Raw genomic sequence first — 23,153 nt, 5'->3', positions numbered from 1 at the left:
GAAGTCTGCAGTCAGCTGCTTCGTGTGGTGCATTGTGGGAATGACATGCACCAAACTATAGTCTCCTGTGTGGATCTGTGCTCTTTGCTAGTTGCCTGCGACACGTGTTTCTGTAGTTGCCATCCCCATTATGATAGTGCCCGGTGCTTGTGTGTACTGTCTGCTGTTGGTACCAAAATTGTCTTGTAAAAGTGGTAGAAATGGGTCTGAGGGTCAGTATAGTTGAGATCTTAGAACTAACCCTATTTGTTACACTGTAAAGTGGTTTCCCTTCATGCGAATTCAAGTAATGTGCCGTTTTCCAGGAACACATGTACAGCATAAAGTGAGGGAAACCTGTATTCTGTTTCCTAGATTGCATTAATCAAGGGGAAAACATTTCAAATTGGACAAGAAGTTAAGCAGGTCAGTCTGAGTTATCCTAAAAGTTCTCTTAAACATGGGCCAAACCTAGCATCTCCCACCCTCGAGGTGATGAAATGTAAATGAGACTTCTTTGGAAGGTGTTTACACAAAGAAAGCCTTCTGTCATAGCTTAGAACCTGTCTGATGAAAAGCATTTTAGCATCTTCAGATCATTCCACAACAGAGATTACTTTCAGTACATGGAAAGGTCCTAGAGCAAACTTTTTGGGGGAAAGTTAAACAGCATATGTTGTAATTCAGCGACTGAACATTATTTTTTTTTTTTTAAATATGACTTTTGCTTAGTGTTGCATGCAGTCACTAATAAGATACCCTTATGTGGGCATTGGCAATATGAGCTGTAGTGCCATTTGTGTTTATGCTTGAACTTCAGCCAGACTATGTGCCAAATAGATTAGACTCTTGTCTTTGGTTCTGGGGAGAGGAGAGCCTAAGTGGCCTTATCATGGGGTTTTGACTCACTCTGTTGTTTTCCCCACTCTTTATAATTCATTGCTAGACTTCTAATTTTTGCCAGAGAGCAGTGCACACCCTTGCAGCTGGGCCTCCATAATGACCACCTACTTCTAGACTGACAGCATGGATGCATAAATCTCATCCATCAGGGTGCCTAGTTTTAAGCGGTCTCCCCCACCCTTTTTCTCTGAAGAATAGTGTCCCTTCTGCAACAGCTTCATTTACCACCCACTAGCTGTGCCCACTGTGCCAAGAGGCTGCTAGTGACTGTTCTCCTGTCTATACTAAATGTCAGGAAATTGTTCTTTTCTGATGAATATACAATCTTTTTTTACCCTCTAATGACAATTATTAGTGTAAATTGAAGCTCATTCAGTGGCTGTATTTGACACAAACATTATACAGCATGGCATTCAGTTCCTGTGATGAGCAGAACTGACTCTGATGTTTTGAATTAAGGAGCTGAGTATGAAAGGACCTCTCAGGAATAGGCAACTTGGCTGAAAACACTGTTTTTTATGAGGTCTTAAGCTTGATATCTCCATATCCTCTGAGGCCCTATATTAATTCTAAATGATCACTTCAAACCATTGAATGAGGGCAGAGCTGGGTATGCGCCTGCATGCCCATGGGCACTCAGCCCTCCACCCCAGCCTCGAATCGACTCCAAGAGGCTCCAAGATCTATCACAAGAGGCTCCAAAATCTGCTGTGCCTATGCTTCCACCACTTCCTCAGCCTCCCACTCCCCAGCAGCAGCATGGATGCAGCTTCCAGCCACTGGGGCTGGGAAGCTTCCAGCTATTTCCACACTGCAGCATGGCAGGGAGAGAGAAAGAGAGGAGAAGCAGCAGCAGTGTGGCTACAATTTGCAGATACCTGGTCTTGGTAGCTCCCCACTGGCTGTAGGCTGTGCCACAGCTGCAGCTGAAGAAAAAAGAGGCTAAGAGAAGTGGCAGTGGTGCAGGCACAATTTCCAGCTGTATGGCTTGGTTGAGGGTGCAAGAAAAGGCCCTTCCTGCTGCTGACAAGCCACCGAAGCCATCCACACTGCATTGGACCAAAGCATGGCTGTTCCAGCCTATGGCCTGTAAAAGGTTGCCCTCCCTGTTCTCATCTGCTCTAACAAAATATAAACTATACATTAAAAAGCAGTTTTACAATATTAATGACCATACCCACATGCACTGGATCAGAATGCTTTCATTTCAACTGGCGAAGGACACTAGCTGCTCACGCTGGCTAGATCCAACAGATCAGCACACATTAGCAAAGACTCCATCTTTCCTGCCTCTCTTTTATACTGCTAGATTTCTTGTTGGATCAGCTTCTGATTTCTAGGAAATTGTCAGAAGTAGCCCAGACTTCCACACAGCCTTACCTTGTCCTTTCCAATACTCAACACCTTATTTTCTTTGTTCATCCTCAGTGGGTCTCCCCTGACCTCCTGGAGCTGACTTCCTTGGCCTACCAATCAGCTTCCTATTGTTTACCAATTTTTTTCTCCCACATAAGCACATCTATGGCTTATTACATGTCATCCTGTCATCATTAGCATTTTGACTATGTCTGTTTCAAGTCAGATTTCTGGAATTGGCATGCTTCCACCCAGTATAATAAAATATCCTGGTGCCTCTTGCATATTACAGTGCATTTCATAAGCCCTATGCTTAACATTTAGGTAGGTCAGATAGCAGGCTAAAAGGTGAGTACTGTAGTTCCGTGTCTTATTTATTCAGTTTGGGCTGTCTTCTAGTTTCTGTCCTTATAACAACTCGTGTAACGATTTGGAAGAGGCAGATATAGTATGATGCTGTTTGGAGTAAATGGAACATGGAGTTGCTTTCCAGATGCAAAACCTAATGTTTGGCTTTAGGTGGGTTGGTGGTTTCCGATTTCAAGTTAGTTTACTTATGTTAGGCAGAGTGAGCAGAGACCTATGACAAGAGAGAGCCACTCTGGGGGGGGAAAAAAGAGTATTCTCCATGTTGGTATTGCATGACTCTCTTCCTTTTTTTGTAAATTGGTTGTAAACTGTCAGAGGTGCTAATAATAGTGTCAGTGACCTTCATCTAGGCAGCTGGAATAATTGAACAGAGTTGTTTGGGGACAGGTTGTAGTCATTGACTGATTTGCAGATAACAAACTGCTAAAAGAAAATTTGGCAAATGCTTTCACCCTTGCACATCTCTTTACTCTTTAATTTGCTACTAAACGGTGTCACAGTAAAATAAAATACCATTTATACTGTTTATTCCACAATCTTCTAATCAAAGCTGCGGGGTTGCAGGTTCAGGCCTTGATGACCTGTATAGACACCACCTTTTTCTTTTCTTCTTCCTTCTCCATGGAACTAGGCAAGACTAGCTTAATAACACTATATGTGTTAGACGGCTTATTTCTTTTCCAGATATTACTTTGTACCATTGGAATGATATTGCAGGAAATGCTGTTAGGAGCTCCTATACTGGTGAAGTTTTGTACAGAAATATATACTTGAACAGACACAAGTTTTTAATAAATTGTTTTGGTAATGACTGTTTGAGTCTGCACTTGTTTGTTTTTAAATTTACTTCAAGGATCAATTACAATTAGCCAATCATATGTTGAGTACTTAACATTCAAACAAAAAAAAGTTTGCAAAATATAAACATTTTTTTCTGAATCTTGTCACTGTTTTAGTGACAGCTGTAAAATTGTAGAAGTCACAGTTCAGTCCATCAGCTTTATAGTTTGGCATAAGTTGTTACTATAAAAGGTATATTTATTGGAAGAAAGTCTGAGGGAACTATATGGCTCCCATGACCAGAAAATGACTTGTGTAACCCACTGTTGACCTAGTAACATTTAGGAATTGGCACTTCTATTGCACTTTTTTTCTTCTGCTTCACATAAACGTGAACATACAAGAATTTGGTGGGTAAATGCACTTTATTAATGGTTTAGAAGTAGATGCATGTGAGGCATTTTCAGCAGAGGAAGTAGAAGTGCTTGAAGAAGCTGAATAATATTCAGATGTGCAATCTATAATTGCCTGAGATGGGGTCCTCTTTTGTAGAGGACTGGAATGAGGAATTGTTCTAGCTTATTAGGTACTTACCAGTTTTGTTTTGATGAAAGGAGGTGCTTGAATGTAAGGAAACGAAACATTGAGTACTATGTAATGCTACTCTTCTGGCTTTTTTAAATCAAGCATAAATATATTTAAGGATTGCCAAAAAGGCTCACCAATTTTTCTTTTCTGAGTGCTTCTTAAGAAAGTAAACATGACAGCTGAGAAATAAATTTAATTCAGTTGGCTTAAGATATTAAGTCAAGGTAAAGCTCAGTGACTAGTTAGCCTGATGAATGCCATTACATCTTTCCACATATGTTTGTAAGTGACCTTTGTGCTTTTTGCCCTTTGTCTTGGCACAGTTGGAAGCATTACTGGGATGACGGTGTTGGCAGTGAGGGCCAAGGAGAGTGTTAATGGTTTCTTTAAGCTCCTTTGACAGCGATATATGGCATGAGTTGAGAAATGCGGTTTTCAGTTTTTTAAAAATCACATAGATATAAATAGTGTTCCTGGAAATTAGTGTTCTTTTTGTACAGTAACTGTAAGTAAGTATTATAATCCTGCCAAGCATAGAAAAAAATTTTAAACTTATCTCCTGGTATTATCAGTGGAAGAATCCAGAATGGGAAGAGCTTCTTAGTTTATTCTTAAGTACCCATGAACTTATTAAAACAGTGCAGTTCAGTATTTTTACTGTACAGAATCAGTTATTTAATATGTTTAGTAATCTATTGTTAATCCATTGTCAGGCCTTTCTCTCTCTTCTGAAGGGGAAAGATACTTGAAAACTTTCAATTCTAGAAAGTTGTCTTAGTTGTATTATAACATGGTGACTTGCTTATGGTAGGGTTTTCCTTTCTACTAAACTGTTGGGTAGTATTCCACCTTTACTTCTCTTCATTAAAAAAACTATCACAAGGAACCAAATTCTGCTGTCCATATACCTAGTTATTAATTAGGGGATAGGAGGCTAAAGTCCAGGATTTAACCATCTGTTGTTTACAATTTAGTTTTTGAAAATGAGAGCTCCTGAGCATTTATCATTCTCTTGAAAATCAGGCTGCTTAATAAGGTTCTTCCCTTTTAGGCAGCCACCCCTAGAAATATTGTCCCCCAACATACATATACTATAAAACTGAAGTTGGCCCATCTAATAGTACGATAATGTTGCAAACTAGATGGATGAAAGGTGTATGAAGGGAGGGAAAGCAAAAATTGGTATATAGGATGATGGTATGAGTCTTTAAAACAATGTGTAGGGTAGAGATAATGGTATATAAGTTAGACTCTTGGTTCAAATCAGTTCTGGTTTGTTGACCCAAGAGTCAGCCTCTGAAAACTTGTAAATTTATCAATTTAAGGAAATACGCCGATTAAACTACCCTCTTGCCTTTTAAAACTGTCTTTTCTAAGTCTGTGTTGACACCTGGAATGGGAAGTTTTCATGTTCTACACATAGTTGGGTCTGTTCCTTCCATCCTATATTTTTATTCTATATGTAGATAAATACTTAAATTGATATATATTTGAGACATGTACTTGGATTTCAAAAATCAAAACTTGACCTGCCATTATCAACCCTGATAACCTCTCCTCTTAAAATTGCCACTTTGAATGTTCAACAGGTTGGGTCATTTAAAGAGAAAGCTAAGCTAAAATGTTATTATAATATTGTAAATAGTTATTTTAATGTGTTCAGTTGTCTGATTTACAATGTCTCATTGTATTTGTTGAGAAACTTAAAAGTTCCTTCTTTTCCTTCCAGGTAATCGGATCAAGAAGGCCAGTCCAAGGCTTCATTGTAGGGCTTGCATTGGCCCACTGGAGTTCAGCCGAACAACAATAAAACACTTATACCATCTCATCTCCTTCCTTATTCCCAGTAGAAGCTGACTTATCCTATCCAAGAAGCACTCCTGTAACGTGTACACACATTTTTTTTGAACTTCCTAGTTTTCAGGTAAGCAAGCTCTGTTTTTGACAAAATGTAAGGGTTTTTTTCAATGAGAAATGCTGTTCATCTTAAAATTTATGGTATCCATTTTATTTTAAGGTAGAATGAGATCCATGTTTTTCTTCAAAACATCCAAATGGTATCGTGTCCAGGGCTAAGATAATGGGGGCATGTTGCTATTCATCAAAACTTCCAGATGTTATTTCAGTCTACAGTGGACTTCTATTATTACTAATGGTGGTAAACATTTCAAGAGTTGATCTTACTAAAAATGGCTGGAGTAGGCAGAACACATTTGTGCCTAGACCTTGGCATTTGCTCTCTGCTTCATTCCAGGTCATCTCTTGGGAATTTAAATAATGCATTATTGCAGTGAGTCTTGAAGGTGTGGATTGTTGCCCTTTGTCTTTAGAGAAGGGCAAATAGATTTCAGGAATATTGGTTTTAGCTTGGTTGGTTTTAGTTTGTCTAATAAAAGATATCACTTCTATCCCAAGAGTTTTGTCAGCAAATAGATTTAGCACTGTTATACTATCAAATTTGTTCATCTTTGGTGGTGCAGATTGGCTTAGCAGGGATCATAGTAGAGATTGCAATCAAGGCCCCACCTCCCACTATGCATTTTTCATTGTGAAGTATCTGTTATGTTACCGGTGAGGATTAAGTCGCTCAAATGTATTTCTGTGAACCTTTTTATCATGAAATGAAGACAGCCTGCGTGATATTTTGATGAATTTCCTGCAAGTGCTACATTTTAGAGAGGTTCTTCCAAGTCTGGTATGTGTTTGGCTGATATTTGACATATGTGCCTCTTTGAACCAGTCACATAGCTCTAAATTTCTGTCTTTTGTAGCCAGTAATACTTGGCCACAAGCTGAACTTTTAAGAAGCTAATTGTTCCAAAAAGTCATTACTTTTTTGCATTAAACCAAGAAATCGTAACAAAATGGGGGAGAGGAATCAGAGTACCACAGAAGCCATATTAAGAGAATTGGCAGAATATATCTTTGAGTGAGTGTTCTGTCATTAAGTTGGTCATTTGCTGTAAGTCAGGCTGTTTATTCTAGTATGGATAACGCAATACAAGTTTCAGTTTTACATATACCTGAAACTTAAGTTATTGGGGAGATTGGGGGAAGGGAGGGAAACAAGCAGATTTTCAAAAAAGTGTATGCAATGGGTCTAAATGTAACAAGGTGTTTTTTAGAATAGGCACTACTTCAGTTTATTTAAAATACCATAGAGGTGAGTGTGTAAGAGGATATGGATGACCAAAATATGGTGGATTTTATTGCCTTTTATATTTCCTTATAATTTAAACTATATGGCATGATATGGTTTATATTTCTATAAAGTCTTATTTTTAACTTGGGTTATTTCCCATTTTTCAATTTAATTTAACTTTTTTTTTTTATAAAGTACACTTCTAACAAGTGAAAGATGTCAAATTAATACCTACCAATACATTCTCTTAAAGGCACAGAAACTTAGCATTTGGAGTTATTTCTTTCGTGTCTCACTAGTAGCAATATTGCATGGAATACAAAACCAATATCATGGCCAACTGTAATCCAGAAAGACAACTCTCCTTTATTACGAAATTTGGGGTTATAGACTTCCCAACTAGGATGAAAATTCTTTGGGCAGTTATATTATTTGTAGGTATAATCTGTAGTTTTCAGATAGATGACAGTTTCGTCCTTGCATCTTTTCTGAATTTCTTTTGCTCAAAAGGGAGAGCTACATTTCTTCCGAACCATAACTCTGATTTAATATTGAGTAGTTCTAACTTTTGGCTCCAATTTTTACAATATTCAGGCTAAGGAAACTTTCAGGTTTCTACTTTGTACTGAAATGAAAAATTCTCAAATTTCATTCTAAACTGTTATTTACTTGTAGAGGAGTATGTTCAACAATATAAAAAGTCTTTTCAATGACTAAACTTCAGTATCTGGTAATAGTAATTTTTTATGAGTGATGCTAACAGGACTTGGGAGTAGTTTTTATGTGTCTAATTTTTTTTTTAACTGCTGGTTTATATTTGAAGTCTATTTCTTTGAAGAAGGAATTAGGATCCCTGTGCTTTTAATAAAATCTGTTAAGAAATAAAAATCTACTGTCAGCAGTCTAGATAGGACATTAGAATATCTGGTTCATTGCTCTAAGGAGTCTGTAGGATAATAGATTGGAATATTAAGTGCTCATTATTATGTTTCTAAAACCAGAGTATGTTCAAATAAAAGGAATGAATTTGATCCAAGTCTCCTTTACTTGTTTTGTGGATTGTGCAATCTTTACACCTGCACAGAATAGGTATTGCCTTACATCTACTTTCCCCTTGTGTAACTGAATGTACTACTGTGGCTTTGATTTATAACTGTTTAATGAACACAAACATTAAGTTGTGCAACTCAGACTTGTATATCACTTTGTCAAAAGAACACTGTCATTCTGTAAATTCACAGAAAACTGCCCTATAACTTGCTCAATATTCGAGACCAAATTCTTGATTCAGTAGAATCAAATTCTGTTGAAGTTCCTACTCTTTTAGATTTTCTTCCCTTGGCTTTCAGAAGGAGTGGTAAACTCCATGAATCTAAGCTATCATAAACATTTTGGTCAAATTTATCAGATATGGAAATACTTGATCCTTTCTTCCTGAGAATGCCAAAACAAGTCTAGGTATGTACCTCATATGCTGATGTCATGAGTTCTAAATGCAAATCAAGCTTCTAATATGACATTTCTGTGCCAGAAGGAGTTAATGGTTACCATCAATCACAGACCTGGTAAAAGTTGACAGGTGTTCTAATAGCCCTTTATTCAGGCTAAATGAGAGAGCAATTATATACCCATTTCCCAGTAATGGCAGAAATAATAGAACTAGCTAAGGCAGATGCCAGAATGGCAAGACCAGAGTAGAAGCTAAGTCGCATGGCCCAAGGGGGTTTCCCTGAAGATTGAATGCAAATGTGTTGGTTTAATTACAGATAAATCTGTTAAACTAATGTTCTATGTGTGGAGTGCAAGGAATGAGAGAGAGAGGAGGCAGGGAGCAGAAGCAAGTGATTCATACCCTGGACAGAAGCCAAAATATAGAGTATTTTGGGGCAGAGTGCTCAATAAAAAAGTAGATATGGATTTCTTGACAAGGGAACTTTGTTCCTGCTGCGTGCAAGAAGATTTTGTGTGCCTTTCATGAACAGGATTGTACCAAAGTATACCTAAGTCTAATCGGTTTCTCTTCCTGCTGGAAATAAACACTCATAACAGAGACCATCAGTTCTTTAAAATGATACCTGTTTTCTGTCTTAATTTACTTAAGACCAGCTTCAAAGTCTGTGGAAGTTGATATAGATTCTTGTTGACTTTGGATGTCACCTATACAGTTTATGAAGACATTCTCTGCTAATAAGGTCCAGTCCACATGTGCACAAAGAATTGTGTTGTCTCTAATTTAAATGACATATTTTTTTCTTCTGCTTTTAGGCAGAACACTAGTAATGCATTTGAGAATATCAAGCTGTTGCATTTACTAGTGGCAAGACACCTTTGGTCTTATGCAACTTGCATACTATATATTGGTAAAGACAACTTACGAGATTCTTCAACTAAATGGGGAAAAACAGCTAACTTGAAGTTTAGATCTCTAGAGAAATATCACAGCATGATTTTATTTTGTCTGAAAATATATTGACCAAGTGACAGCAGCTATCAGAAGCAGAATTTTAAGATTGTTTAAGAATACATATGTTTAGCAAGCTTGGCACTGAAGTCCACCCACCTAAAATAAATGAGTGCTGTGGAATACATTGTTTGGAATGTTACATTTGTCACATTTCATTCTTGTAGTGTTACCTCACCTTAGGACACTTTGAGTAGATTTCCAAGGCCCATAGAAATCAATAGGAATTAGAAATAGGAAAGTATTGAAATATCTGAAAGCTGCTCTTTCTGGTATTTTTGCTTCCACACCCTCATCCCTTGCTATAAACTTACCAGTCACGTCCCATTTTTATGTTCCTTTCTTGCATTGCCATCACTGGTTTGTTTTGTTTGATCCCTGTTCTTGGTCTCTGCTCATTACCCCATCAGTCTTTTCCCCCAGGCTCTTTCCTTAAATCTTTTCTGAAATCCACTTATTCAAGGAAATCCTTTAATCTTTTATATTTTTATATATAGGAAAATCCAAAACTCAAACTACATAATCCCCAAGATTCTTTACTATGTGCTCATCTCTTTCCCCAACACTTCCTGTGCTGTCTAATTTTTTGTTCTAATCTTAAATTAGGCCCAGTTTCTAAAATTGGATCTAAAGAGACAGAATTTTATGCCTGTCCAGAGTCCTATTGAAGTAAGAGGGTTCTGCACAGGTATAGAGTTTCAGCTTGTGTCCCAGTTGCAGAATATGGGACCTTAATCTGTAAGGCAAAATACAGACAGTCAGCAAGTCCAAGGGTGAATGGATTCAATCTTCACAGTTCTGTCCAAGGGTGCAGACAGAAGTGACAATTTTTGCCTGATCTGGCCCCAGAAAGCAGTCTATAGCTGTGACCAAACACAAATACATGGCTGCAGACAGCTTCAAAAAAGGCCAATCCCATGCAATGAGGGATTAGATAAAGGCATTTAAAAATGTAGTGTCTTTTGTATCTTGTGTCTGCAGAGCTCCCAACTTGTCACTGTTTTCAGGATGGGAAGTGGGAAAAGGAGTGAAGGGAGTTCAGTCTGGGGGGTTTTCAGCCTCCCCTGGAGAGTGGGGTGGATGTATTGAAGCCCCCCCCCCCCAAGGTGGGGCTCACCTCACTCTTCAGCACCCAATGGGAAACCTTAAGAACAAATTCCCTCCGCTGCTTCTCCCCCCTCCCATTCTGAAAACAGTGAGCACTGGCACAGATCTAGGGCCATTGCTATGGGAACCTGGCTGCATGCTCCCAGCTGGCAGCTAAATTTCCCTCCCCTCTGGAACCAATGGTGAACTTCTGTTTGGTCTGGGGTAATGTTGTAACTCAGAACACTTTGCAGAAATCATTCTGAGTTACAGCTGGGAGCTGCACGTCTGTCTGCACCTTTAGCTGCATAGCTAAACTGATAAGCAAGTGACCGGACATTTGCTTTTGATTCCAGAAATGAAGCCACATGACTTCAGTGGACTAGGCCAGAAGCTGAGGGGGTGCTAGAGCACATCTCCCTGCTCAGGTGGAGCACACAATATGGAGGGCAGGGCTGTGGGGGATGTGCAAAGCATCCTGGGATGCTGGGGGACTGTGAGTTAACTTGAATCTGGAGTGGATCTGCGACACAAGTTTACAGATTTAACCTATATCAGTTAAGTCTGTTACTACATCCATCCAGGTTTATCTTTGAAAGTGGTTTATGTGCACTGAATTTCTGGTGTGTTACAGATTTGAACCAGTTTCTGATCACTTATACCAGTTTGTGTAATTTGTGTCTCTAGCCTAAATGTTTTAAGGGAGACTTGCTAGTATTGGTCAAAGCTTGGCAAGTATCAATACATCTTTTAAAAAAAATAACTTTGTTTCTGTAAGTAAGTCACAAATTATGTTGCTTGAGTAAGTTATCTTGATGTGTAAGTAACATGGATTTACAATGGAGTATTTGGAGGTGTAAAGGAAATTTGTAGTATAATAAATATACTTCAAACTTTGGAAGGATCAATCAGCAAATGATTTTTGTTAACCAGCTACTTCTTCAAGCCCATCCTGTAGAAAATTCTACAGTTAGAGGAAATGGATTTTACCAGTGAAAGTAAATACACATATAGAGCTGCATCTAAGGCTACTATTATATCAATTGGTTTCTCTAGATGTGTTAGTATGTGCTAAGACTTTTATAGGCTTTTACAACTCTCTTGGCAGGCCCTGAAGATGCATTGTATCAGAAAGATCATTGCTGAAATATCTGAGCACTATGATAGGATTATTAGTGGGGAAGAAGGTATTCTAGCAAATAATAGAAACAAGAGAGGATTTACTCTTCCATTAACCTCCTTCACTCAATGAAGCCTCATCAAGGCCAAGCACCTATCTATTACATTTCAGAATATTTTGGCGATATAAATATTTAGCACTATAGTTGCACCTTTAAAGTGTTTAGCTTTTCACTTTGTACATATACAGCCATATGTAAGCTTGCAACAGGCAAATAAAACATTTTCTAAATGGAAACTCTCAGAACTCTTGACAATAGTGTGAGTTTGCCAGCTCCATTACGTTCGCATCATCTTGGCTCTCAAAGCTGCTGCAAAGTAGTTCTCTAACTCTGAACATGTGCCTTGCATGAGTTGCGCAGGGGTGATATTTTTAAATTGGATTCTGGTCTCGAAGAACAAGAGTAAAATTGCATGCATAGTAACAAGCTTTTTTGGTTCAAACTTGTCCAACCATTTCAGCCTGAGGGTGATGCATGTTGCCTAAAGAGGGTACACATCAAAACACTGGAGCTCTTTTTCTTTCTTCTGGCTGTTCTGAGGGAGAATGAGCGACTAGGGCTGCGCAAAGCTTTGGTAGCTGATTCAATTCTGAGGAGATTTGACCCAATTCAGGGACCGAATCTGAATCAAATCTGGAAATCAAGTAAAAGCTTGGAATCAGTTTGAAGCATCTGAATCAATATGGAAAAGCTTTGGCTAATTCAGAGATTTGGCCATAGACTAAGCAGGCAGGTAAGTCTGTTGGGTTTGGAGGGAGGGGGAAGGGAAGGGATGAGGGGGGGGAGGGATGGGGACAAGCTGCCCAGCTGGGGTGGGGGGGGCACGTTACTCAAGGAGGAGGGCAGGGGTGTGCAGGATGCGGGCAGGGCAGCACTGGGAGTGGGGGCTCTGCCCTGCTGCTACTTGATCAGCTGGGGCAGTGGGGGGCAGAGTGTGGGCACGGATTGCTTCAAGTCAAAGGGGGCAAGTGACAGCATGGCATAGTCCCCACTCCCAGCCTTGCCACGCCCACATCCCATGCTCTCCTGCACCGGCTGGAAAGCAGCAACAGGGCAGAGACAGTGCAGATGTGGGCGCGGCAGCACTGGGAGTAGGGGCTATGCCCTGCTGCCGCGTGGAGCGAGCCATGCCTGCATTGCGCTTCCCCCTCCCCCTGTTCTGGCTGGGCAAGCAGCAGCAGGGCATAGCCCTTGCAGCTTCCCCTGCTGGAGCAGAGGCAGGCACAGCTGGAGGAGCCATGGGAGAACCTGCAGCTGCCCCATTGCCTGCCCAGCCTCCCGGCACTTAAAAAAAAACCAAAAAAACCCCACACTCGTTGACTCTAGCAATGGCGATCGAGGCCTCTGTGCACTCATGATAGTGTGTGTGTGTGTGTGTGTGTCCCCAGTGGGGGGCACTGGGGATTGTTCCCCCAGCCTGGCACATTCATGGCAGCTGCCCCATGGCACAGGTGCAGTACAGATTGGCAGGCTGTCAGCCGAAGCCTGGCACTGCTCAGCCCCAGTGGCCCCAGCTCCCAGGCAGCATGCAGCGCCCTGCTGAGCCATGCTGCACCCACACCATGGGGTGGCTGCCAGGCAGGAGCCAGGCAATCCTTGCTGCCCCCCCCCCACTGCCCCGTGCTGAGTGGGGGCTTCTGCCATCAGTGCCCAGAGGCCCCCATCAGTACCGTGGCAGCCGGTGAGTGCAGGGCTTTCCCCTCCCCACCCCGCTTTATGGTGCCAGGACAAGGCTGGGGCCAGCTGGGTTGGGGATGGGGCCAGGCAGGGCAGCCATACGGGCTTCTCCCATGAGTCCCCCCCTGCCCAGGGAGATGCAGGTACAGCCAGAGGAGCCTCAGGAGAACCTGCAGCCGTCCAGCTGTGCCTGCCTCTCCCCGACCAATCTGAATTGCTGAATATCTCTGAATCGGTGCCAAATCTTCCAAAGCTGATTTGGCCAAATCGATTCAAGACAGCGATCCGAATCTCAGCATGGAATCACTGTCCTCTGAATTGGCTGAATCCAAATCCAATTCCTTATTCACACTGGCCTGCGCATGGAAGAGACCCCAGGAGTCATGCAGCTATCGCCTATGCCTAATTGGAGTGCACTAGGCTTACACTGTTCCCAGCTGGTGTCTGATGCCTAAGGAATTGTATGCCAACAGATACACATTTTAAAGCAGCTTTTGAGCAGAGAATCAAAGAACTTTTAGTAGTGGTTGGCTGACCTTCCCCCGTGTCACCTCCCATACCTCTCCTTTTCTGTCTCCTGGGCTTCCCTGAGAACGGGTTAAAAAAAAAAAACCAGGACAGTGCCTCATAAAGACTAGGCTCAAGTAACACCAGAGACTACAGTTTCTTGTTCTCCTCGGAGACTGCACAGCCTGCCAGGGAGGTAGCAAGCAGTATTGCCACAACAGTTTCCCCTTTAGTCAGCACAGTGCACTCGCTGGCCAGTTGCTTGGAGCACTCTCAGGTTATATCTGGGAGATAACTGATGGGTCAGTTTTCCTTCAGCAGAGGTAGAGCTGATTCGGATATGTTGAAACACTGCAGGGTATGGGTTAAACAAAAATATTTCTTCCTCCCCTAGAGCTCAGTTCAACACTCAAAGGTCATATTTAATTCAGTAAAAAAAAAAAAAATATAGTACAGTTCTAGTGCAGTTTTATGAAACTGGGCACTTCCATTTGTGAAGGGACTTGGATTAGATGCAGGAGCTTGCATAAGACTAAAAGTTCTACTGGTTGGAAGATGAAAGCTCTGTGAGCTGGTCAACAATGCACAATATATGATAACGAAACACTTTTGGAGAGCCAAAATTAGATGATGACCATAAATGATGAGCCAGTCTAGACCCCTGTGTAATAAGCAGCTATTTTTATTACAAGGACACTTATGGATTAGAGGGATCAAAGACCATCATCCATTTTGGAAGACAGGGTTCCAGGCTGCAGCTGTGGTGGTTAATGCTTCAAGTTGGAAGCAGCTCCTCAGTTTTCTCCCCATCTGCCCTTTTCCACTACCAGTTGAATCCCAAGCAGGTTGTATAGACTCAGGGCAGTCGATTTTATGGAAACTACTACCTGAGGAAACCCAAGCCTCTCCAAGTGGAAATAAACCGCATTTTAAATCAAACACTTGGCAGAGAGAATGTGATGCTCTAGTATTGTTTTGGGCTACTTTGATGCTCTTGAATTATGTTTCAAGGTGTGAATTATTTAGGAAAGTCTCTGCTGCAGTTTGTATTTTAACCAAAAAATTACTGCTGTTTGAGGGCTCCTCCCCTCCTCCTCACTGCTTAGATCCTGGATTACAGTTGTAATCATCTCTATGAAAGGGAATTGGGAACGGTCTAAATCAGGAGTGGCCAACCCAGCTGCTGTGTGGTCCATGAGGCTCAGGTACTTAGTAAAGGGGGATGTAGAAATGGAGGAGGAGGGTTTGCCTTGGGCTGAGTGGAGAAGGATGCTGCTACCAAAGGTGTCACTGCCAAAAGCCAGGTTCACTCTTCCTTGGCCCTGCAGCTGCTGCCAAATTCAGGGCTTTGGATCCTTACAAAACTGGAGCAGTTATGGGAGATTTAACCTGGCTCGTGGAGGTGACAACTCTCACACCAGCATCTTCCTTCTGCTCTACACAGCTGAAGGCTCAAGCCCGCCCTGCCTCCCTTCCAGTTTTTAGGGCACAAACTCTATCTGGTACACTTGGGGGGAGGGGGAGGGGGGGATCAGAGCAGCATTTGAGGAGGAGGCAACGTTTATCTTGTGACAAGTCTCCCAAAAAGGTTGGTCACCACTTGACTAAAATGAGCCAGTGACAGAGCAGCATCAGTATGTTGTTGTTTTTTAAATTTATTTCTAGTCCCTGTCCCTAAAAGTGAGCAAGGCCATGCTTGTTTCAGTGTCCACTGGCTGACAGAATAGGAGTCTTTGATCCAGAACTTACTTCCACACCCTTTGCATGTGTGTATTATGGTTTAAATTACTTCCCAGTGCAGCTTTTTCAGGGTCTCATGCCAAGATTTTTTTCAAGGGACTAGTGTTTTGGGGGGGAAGCAGGGGTACCTATATATTTTTGGCAAGTCAACCTGAGACTCATTAAAGGGGCCTGATTTTTCAGAGGCTGAGGTCAGCACTTCTTTCAAAGCATCACAAGTTGGACACCCAAAAATCATTAATCATACTTTAAAATCTTGGCTTCAAGCGTTTCCTTTAAGTGTAAGAGATTACCACATGGAATGTTAATGTTTTGTCTTCCTGGCTGGCAGCACCTTATTTCACTCCAATTAAATATGGTTTTGTAAAGTGGGATGACGCGAGCCTTTCTGTATTGATCATAGGTTTACATTTGGCCCAGGCTAGATGTGACACAGATGTTCATGTATATTGATGTTTGAAAACCCACAGTGTGTTATTAGTCTCCATCCTTTCTGTGTGCCTACATTTAGAAAAGAAATACTTGAATAGATGGCAGCTTCTGCTGCCTGTTTCACAGGCCAAGGATCGATTTACCTTAGGAAATTTAACTATGGTATCCTGCCAGGGTTATTCTCTGTAGAGTAAAGTGGTGAGGCTTTATTGGTGCATGGTTTTTTTTGTTGGAAGGGTTGGGGCGGGGAGTTGAGGGGGTTTTGCATGACTTTTGCCGTTTTGCTACTTGTTCTATGGATAGATTACACTTTTTCAAGTACTGTCAGCATCTTCCAGATTTTCAGTATTTACTTAATAAATGTTCATGATGTCCATTTGTTAAAGTCTCCTAACCTGGGAATGGACAAAAGGATAAAAAAAAAAAGGCAAATATGAGCTCTCATTGGCTCTACAAAGCTAATAGCATCCCTCCCTTATTCTGTCCTTCCCATTTGGATTCCCTTTCATTGTCATGCAAGGCTTGTTGAAGTATCAAAGCTCTTATGTTGGGTATTTCAAGATAATACACTGATTTATTGAACATTTAATAGAGAATTTGTGTCTTGAAGACAACTGAACTTTTGACAAAATTGCTTTCTAGAATCCAGGGCTAACCCTGAGCTGTACAGTCTGAACTGTGTGTTTGTATCTATGTATGCACATGCACATTTAAATTTAGCTTTATTCCTGATTCTTTGATAAGCACCACAATTAAAAGCATGTTTTAATTCCTTCTCACTTTTATAAAGAATTAAACTGATTTCATATACAGCCATTGGTTCATAGTAGAGTTGAATGAAAATTGATTTCTGTACTTGTTTTGTGAAGCAAAAGGATTCTGCAAATTTAAGAAATTTACTTTATTTTTAGGTTTAGAAGCAAAGTATTGCGAAACTCTTTTTACCCTTCCCTGATAATAAACATAAAGTCCAGTGGGAGATTTTGTTTGGAAACTGTTTATGGTTTAATTGCCAACATGAACATGTTTGTTGGAATATCTGAAGTTCTGATAAAGTAAAGCAGCCTTGACTGGAATTTTGGTAATCTTGAGTGAAAACACGTTACTCTTGTTGATCTGTCTGCTCTGCTTGAGATAGTAGTGTTACACTGTGCTTCAGAAGGGGTTTTTTTTCTGTTTGCTCTTTCCCCTATTGTTTCCTATTCTCTCTTTTTGGAAAGTATGGGGAGGGAAAGGGGGGAGTTTAAAAAAAAAAAAAAAATTGGGTCCCATATTAATGTGCTTAATGGGACTTTCAATATGGTGGGGTTTTTTGAATGAAAGATTGCAGCTGAGCCTGTAGTAGAACTGCAAATTTGTGCTGATTTTAATTGCAGTGTAAAACCTCATTATTATCCTGTGAAAAGCACCAATGATGCCCTGACTTCCTTGATAAAATAAGAATTCGTTCATCGTAATGACCATTAACTCACTGACAGGGTGATAACGAGATTACAGGATTCAGTTTCTTCTTTATAAAGAATTGGTTAGTGTACGTGCTACCAAACCAGTCAATCTTCATGTATGTTGTGGAACAGCCATGGAAAATGTTTTTAATGTTTTTATATTTTTAATACATTGCCTGACAATACACATCCCCTATAGGGCACCAGACGTTTTCTTTGTTTCTGTGTTCCTTTTACACAACAATTGTATTTAGAAAACATAGATGCACCAAAATGATGCATGTCATGCTCTGATTAGAGGTCACTTACTTTTTTTGCTACTATCCCTATTGTTAAGGTTGTGGAGCAGGTCTAGGCATTTTTTAAAATTCAGAACAGCAAATGGAAAGAAAATCCCCCCTTTCCCCATGGCTTTGGTCAGTTGAGCATGGTACGAAAATTCTCTCTCATGTAATGGTAAAATAAATTAATTTTGGAAATGATATCCTAATGTATGTTCTGGTTTTATGAAAAAGCAACCACAAATAGACTAGTAATGTGCACCATAATCCTGTGTTCAAGTGAGGCATTTCTTGGTTCAAAGTTGGTAACGTTTTATGCAGTGTCAAATCAATGGAAATAGGACCTGATAAAAATCCCAGAGGCATAACAAGGCTGCTGGGTGTCTGAGGCAGCAGTAACTTCTGGCTGCTGCTATGCAGTTGTGTAGCTATGGTGCAGCTGTTACTTTTCTACCCCACCCCATGTCAGTGTTCAGGGCTAGTGCCCCAGGCGCCCTGCCCAAGTTATGCTCCTGGAAAATCCAGTGGAAACAGTCTGTTTTTGTGCAAAACTGGGACAACCTCTATCAATTGTTTTTTTTTATAATGCAGGATATTGACAAAACACTTAAACTCCCTGTAATAAACTGTATCTTAAAGAACACTGATGTGATATAACGTAATACATCCACTTAATTGTAAGACTATTTAATTAATGCCTGTACCTTGAATAGTGAAAGTTAAAGAAATTGTTGCCATTCCGTGGCTATGCATAATATCCAGAAAATTAAATGCCGTTTGTGCCACATAGTAGTGGCAAAAATACAATACTAACCTTTTTAAGTGACCATTTTAATTTGCGCTCAGTTTTGTACCACCATGTGTTATCTGTCTGCTTGTACCCAATCTGACTGCTTTTATTTTGTTTTTCTTGACTTTGTTGTCCCTAAATTTTGTATTATTTTGTGTCTGTATCTTTTGCTATTTTATACTTGAGTTGCATAGAAACCTTTTCCCCACCCTAATAACATAAGAACTGCCATTTACTTAGTGAATCAAACCATAGGTTTCCCAGTTTCCTGTGTCGGGCAGTGGCAGAGAGTGGATGCTGAAAGGGAGAATGAACAGGGTATGACCAAAGTCTTTTTTTCCCACTGTTCCTCTCCCAGTTGCAGCCTCCAGCATTTAGAGTCTAGGAAGTTCTGATTCGGAGGCTATGCCTTTAACTCCCATGCTCAATAGCTACTGATGTCCCCTTTCTCTAAGAACTGGTTCAATTCCTCTTTGAATCTGGAGAAACTGTCAGCTTCCACAACATCTGGTGGTAATGAGTGCCACTCTTTAATTACACACCATGGATTCCTTCTGTTAGTTTTAAACTTATTACCTTCTGGGTTCATTTTGTGACCCCTATTTCTTGTATGAGAGAGAGTAAATAATAAATCCCTATTCACTTCGCTTCACCATTTAGTATTTTGTAAACCCTTATTATGTCCACCATCATAAATCTATTTTCTAAACTGAATAGGCCTAGCGTCTTTAATATCTCCTAATATGAAAGCCCTGCCATAATCATCCTATTGCTCTTCTGTACCTACTGCAATTCTTCTATTCTTTTTGAGGTATGGAGACTAAAACTGCACATAGTATTCAAGATATGGGTGCACCATGGATTTAAAAGATGGATGATCCTTCTTGTTTTACTTACAGCTCCCTTCTCTTAATTCCTAACATTTTGTTTGCCTTTTTGACAGCTGCTGAGCACACTGAGCTTATGTTTTAGCAAACTGCCCACAATGACTCCCAGACTTATTTTCTGCGTTATACCAGCTAATATAAAGCCCATCATAGTGTAGGTATAATTTGGGTTATTTTTGGTCGTGTGTATCACTTTACACTTATCTACATTGAATTTAATTTGCCATTTAGTTGTCCATTTGCTTAACAGTGCTAGAATCTTCTGTAGTTGTTCCCAGTTCACCTTGGCTGTTATCACTTGGAATAACAGTTATCTGCAAATTTGGCCACCTTGCTATTATTCATCCCGCTGTCCAGATTATTTATGAGTATGTTAAATGGCTCCAGTCCCCTTTGGAGCCCCATCTTTTACCTCTTTCCACCCCCAAAAACAACTGCACTCATCATGTTCATTTGATGTGGAAAGGCTTCCCTGAACTCTGCAATGGTATAAGAAAAAGAAAGTAAGGAGAGAGAGTTAGAAACTGAAGGATGCAGGAGGTGTTCTCTCAGGTCAAGTAGCCACAAGTTCACTTCTGGATAAGATAAAAAGAAAAACCACAGAAGTAGCATCAGCTTGGTTCTGTAAGCTTCCCTTTGCTCCTGCCCTGGAGAGTTCTTCAAAAGCCTTCCTTCGTCATCTGATATGCTTCCTTGCCGGCCATCAAGTTCTGCTTCTGTGGAGGACCCAAAAATAAGTACAAAAATTGAGGAGCTGGAAAATTAAAAGGTCAGGTATTATTTTCTGCTCCTTAAATTTTAAAAACGAATTCAGCTGACTAGTACCATGAAACTGAGATCCATCCACACATAGCAGTTAGAGTTGTAATTGCATTGCAGGTAGACATACCTGAGCAAGCTCTAACCTGGAACCTCAGGCAAGCTGCAGCCTGTTCTGTTGTGGCCTTTAGCTGCCAGTGATATCACCTCTTGCTTTAATCTAGCTATTTTGGGTACCATGACTGCAAATGTTATAACTGCACCTGCTGCACTGTAGACAGTCTCAGAAGCTGAGGGTCTGATAAAATTTAAAAATGCAACTGGTGGTATAAAGGCAATAGGTGTAATTTGCAAGAAACTTTTCATGCCTACGTCTTTCTTTTGCTGTATGTACAAATAGATGCCTCTTTTTGTAAACAGCAGCCCTCTTACCTGAATCATTTGCTAATATCCTAGTCTGGGGGTTTTTTAGGACCTCACTTTTTTCCATTGTGACTGATGTGCATAATGAAACAATGAATTATGACATCCTTAATGAATCAGGCAGGGGTAGATTTCTTGAAAAATATTTCTCTCTTCACATAGACAGAACTACATGTAAAATGGTGTGGTACCCTGAACAGTTATTGCATTTTTGCTCCACTTCATATATGCTACATAAACACCAGCATGCAAGCTTGCCAACTTCTCTCTAAAAAAATTCCCATTGAGTAACGTTGTTTGTCTAACCATGCTAACAACGTATAAAAAAACAGCCTCTGGGAGTTGCATTGAAAACCAGCTGGGAACCTAGATGTCTGTCCTAAAACCCGATTGAGAGAAAAATCAATAAAAGGTATCAAAATGCACATAACTGATAGAATGTCTTTACAACATTACTAAATATCATGATCTGTATGTATAGCTTTGTTTGAGAAAATGGATAAATAAGGTACCAGTCTGTCAAATTACCTAGAAACATCTAGTTCATTTCTGTACACTGAATATTTACTTTTAATATAGACTGTATCTTGATAGGTTCTGAAAAAAATGATAAAACAACCCCTTTATTGAGAGAGGTCTAACCAAAGAAGTTTAGCTCCTTTTTCCCTTTCATTTAAACGCTTAAAGCGATCCAGCCGTAAAAGCAGAGTTTTAGTTTTCTTGCTTAATTTCGGTCTCCAAAAAATAACTGGAAGTGGAGAGACATTTGAATCTGATATCAAGTATACAGCAAACTTGTTATTTGCCAAGAAGGAAATGTTTTCCTGAAGATGGGAAAGAGGTTTGATGGTTAATGTCCAAAAATGTATTTAATCTAGCTGAAAAAAGAAATATGATTAATTTTCCTTTACAAAAAAGGTAGTCAAACTGTACCAAGATTTTGTATAAATGAAATTATAAATTGTATTTGTGTGCATTTTCTAATTTATTCACACAAAATTTGGTAGTTTTAAAGCTCATACTGATTAGAACATCAACGAAGTCCACTCTGCAGTCAGGTATCTGATATTTGTATGGTTATTAATGTCTACACTTACCATATTTACAATCTAGAAATGAGGATTACTCTCCCCTCATTATAGAAAAAAGCATTATCAACTAGTCAGTACTTGGGCTCTAAGCATTGTTAATTTATTTTTCTCCCCAGCTGAGTATCCTAAAGCTTTTTATTTACTTCTGAAATTAAACAGCCATCATTTTGCTAAAAATTATGCTAGGAAATCTTCAAGACTCCAGCTCACTTTTGCTCTGTAAACTAGTCCAAGTGTTACGCTGAAAACTGTTAAGACTAAAAGTTCTTCTATGTTATTCTGGTAATAGAACCTTACATTTATTAAGCAGCCTTTTTCAATTTCTGCAAAGCATTTTCTCACATGTGTAAGCTGAGACTTTAAACAATCTGCTTGATTGCTTTAGGTGCAAAGGTAAATAATAGTTAAGAAGAGTTCAAAAGTAAGTTGAAGGATTGGGGGTGGGGGGAGAAGCAGTGTTATTGGCAGGCTCCACCTGCTGCTTTGGGGTTATAAGGATTCCATCCTGACTGTTCTTTTGTAGTTTAGGATAGTGGATCTCAGCCATTTTGCCTGACAAGCTGAAGGACAGTGCCCACTCCTTTTTGCAGACCAGATCTGGCCAGTGGTCTCAGTCTGCACCTGGGGCAGGGATGGTGGCACCATCTGGGTGTGCAAAGGGAAGTGGGGGATGAGGCGATGTGGCCTGACTCCAGCCTGGCTGCAGGGGAAGAGGGTGAGACCCAGCCACCTGGGGGGAAGAGACATAGCTCAGTCCTGATCCAGCTGTTGGAGGGAGAGAACAGGCCAGGCTAGGCCCTGCAGAGGGATGGGGGCAAAGTCCAGCTCTGATCTGCCATATGAGGCTTGGGTTTGGGGACTTGGTAGGGGGAGGGTGGCAGTATTAACTCCCCCATCACCACTCTCCTTCTGCGAAACTTCCCAACTTATGGGAAGCCCTGTGAGCCAGACGTGATGACTGCATGGGCTGCATTTGGACCGTGGGCTGGTTGAGCATCCCCAGTTTAGGATATTGGCATGTCACGTATCTCCGTATCTGGGTACACAGATTTTTCATGCTTTGATAATTGGTCCCTGTACAAATCTGTTTGTATATGGCTCGACCAGTGCCATGCACCCCTCAATGGGTTACACTACCTCCTTGGAGCACTCATCTGCCATGACTTGATGGTAATAATAGGAGAATTCTCTCCCCAGGAAGGAAAAACTGGCTCTGCCATCAGGGTTGTGTCCAGTATTACAAAATAATTGGCTGCAACAGAGCCTCACAGGCCTT

The 23,153-nt window shown here is 40.5% G+C and overlaps 1 protein-coding gene across 5 annotated transcripts in view; it reads left to right on the top strand.

Moving 5' to 3' along the window:
• Positions 1-23,153, top strand: part of PLXNB2 (plexin B2) — a 350,959-nt gene that overhangs the window by 98,951 nt on the left and 228,855 nt on the right. For all 5 annotated transcript variants that reach the window (XM_090042147.1, XM_090042148.1, XM_090042149.1 and 2 more), the window contains exon 2: positions 5,705-5,899. The gene's annotated coding sequence lies outside the window, so the exon portion shown is untranslated. The remainder of the gene's footprint in view (positions 1-5,704; positions 5,900-23,153) is intronic.

Source organism: Crocodylus siamensis, chromosome 4 (assembly GCF_052110815.1).
Source record: "Crocodylus siamensis isolate JL-2025a chromosome 4, ASM5211081v1, whole genome shotgun sequence".
NCBI classification, from domain to species: domain Eukaryota; kingdom Metazoa; phylum Chordata; order Crocodylia; family Crocodylidae; genus Crocodylus; species Crocodylus siamensis.
Note: the sequence above shows the minus strand (reverse complement) of the source record. Positions and strands in the feature narration are given on the sequence as shown.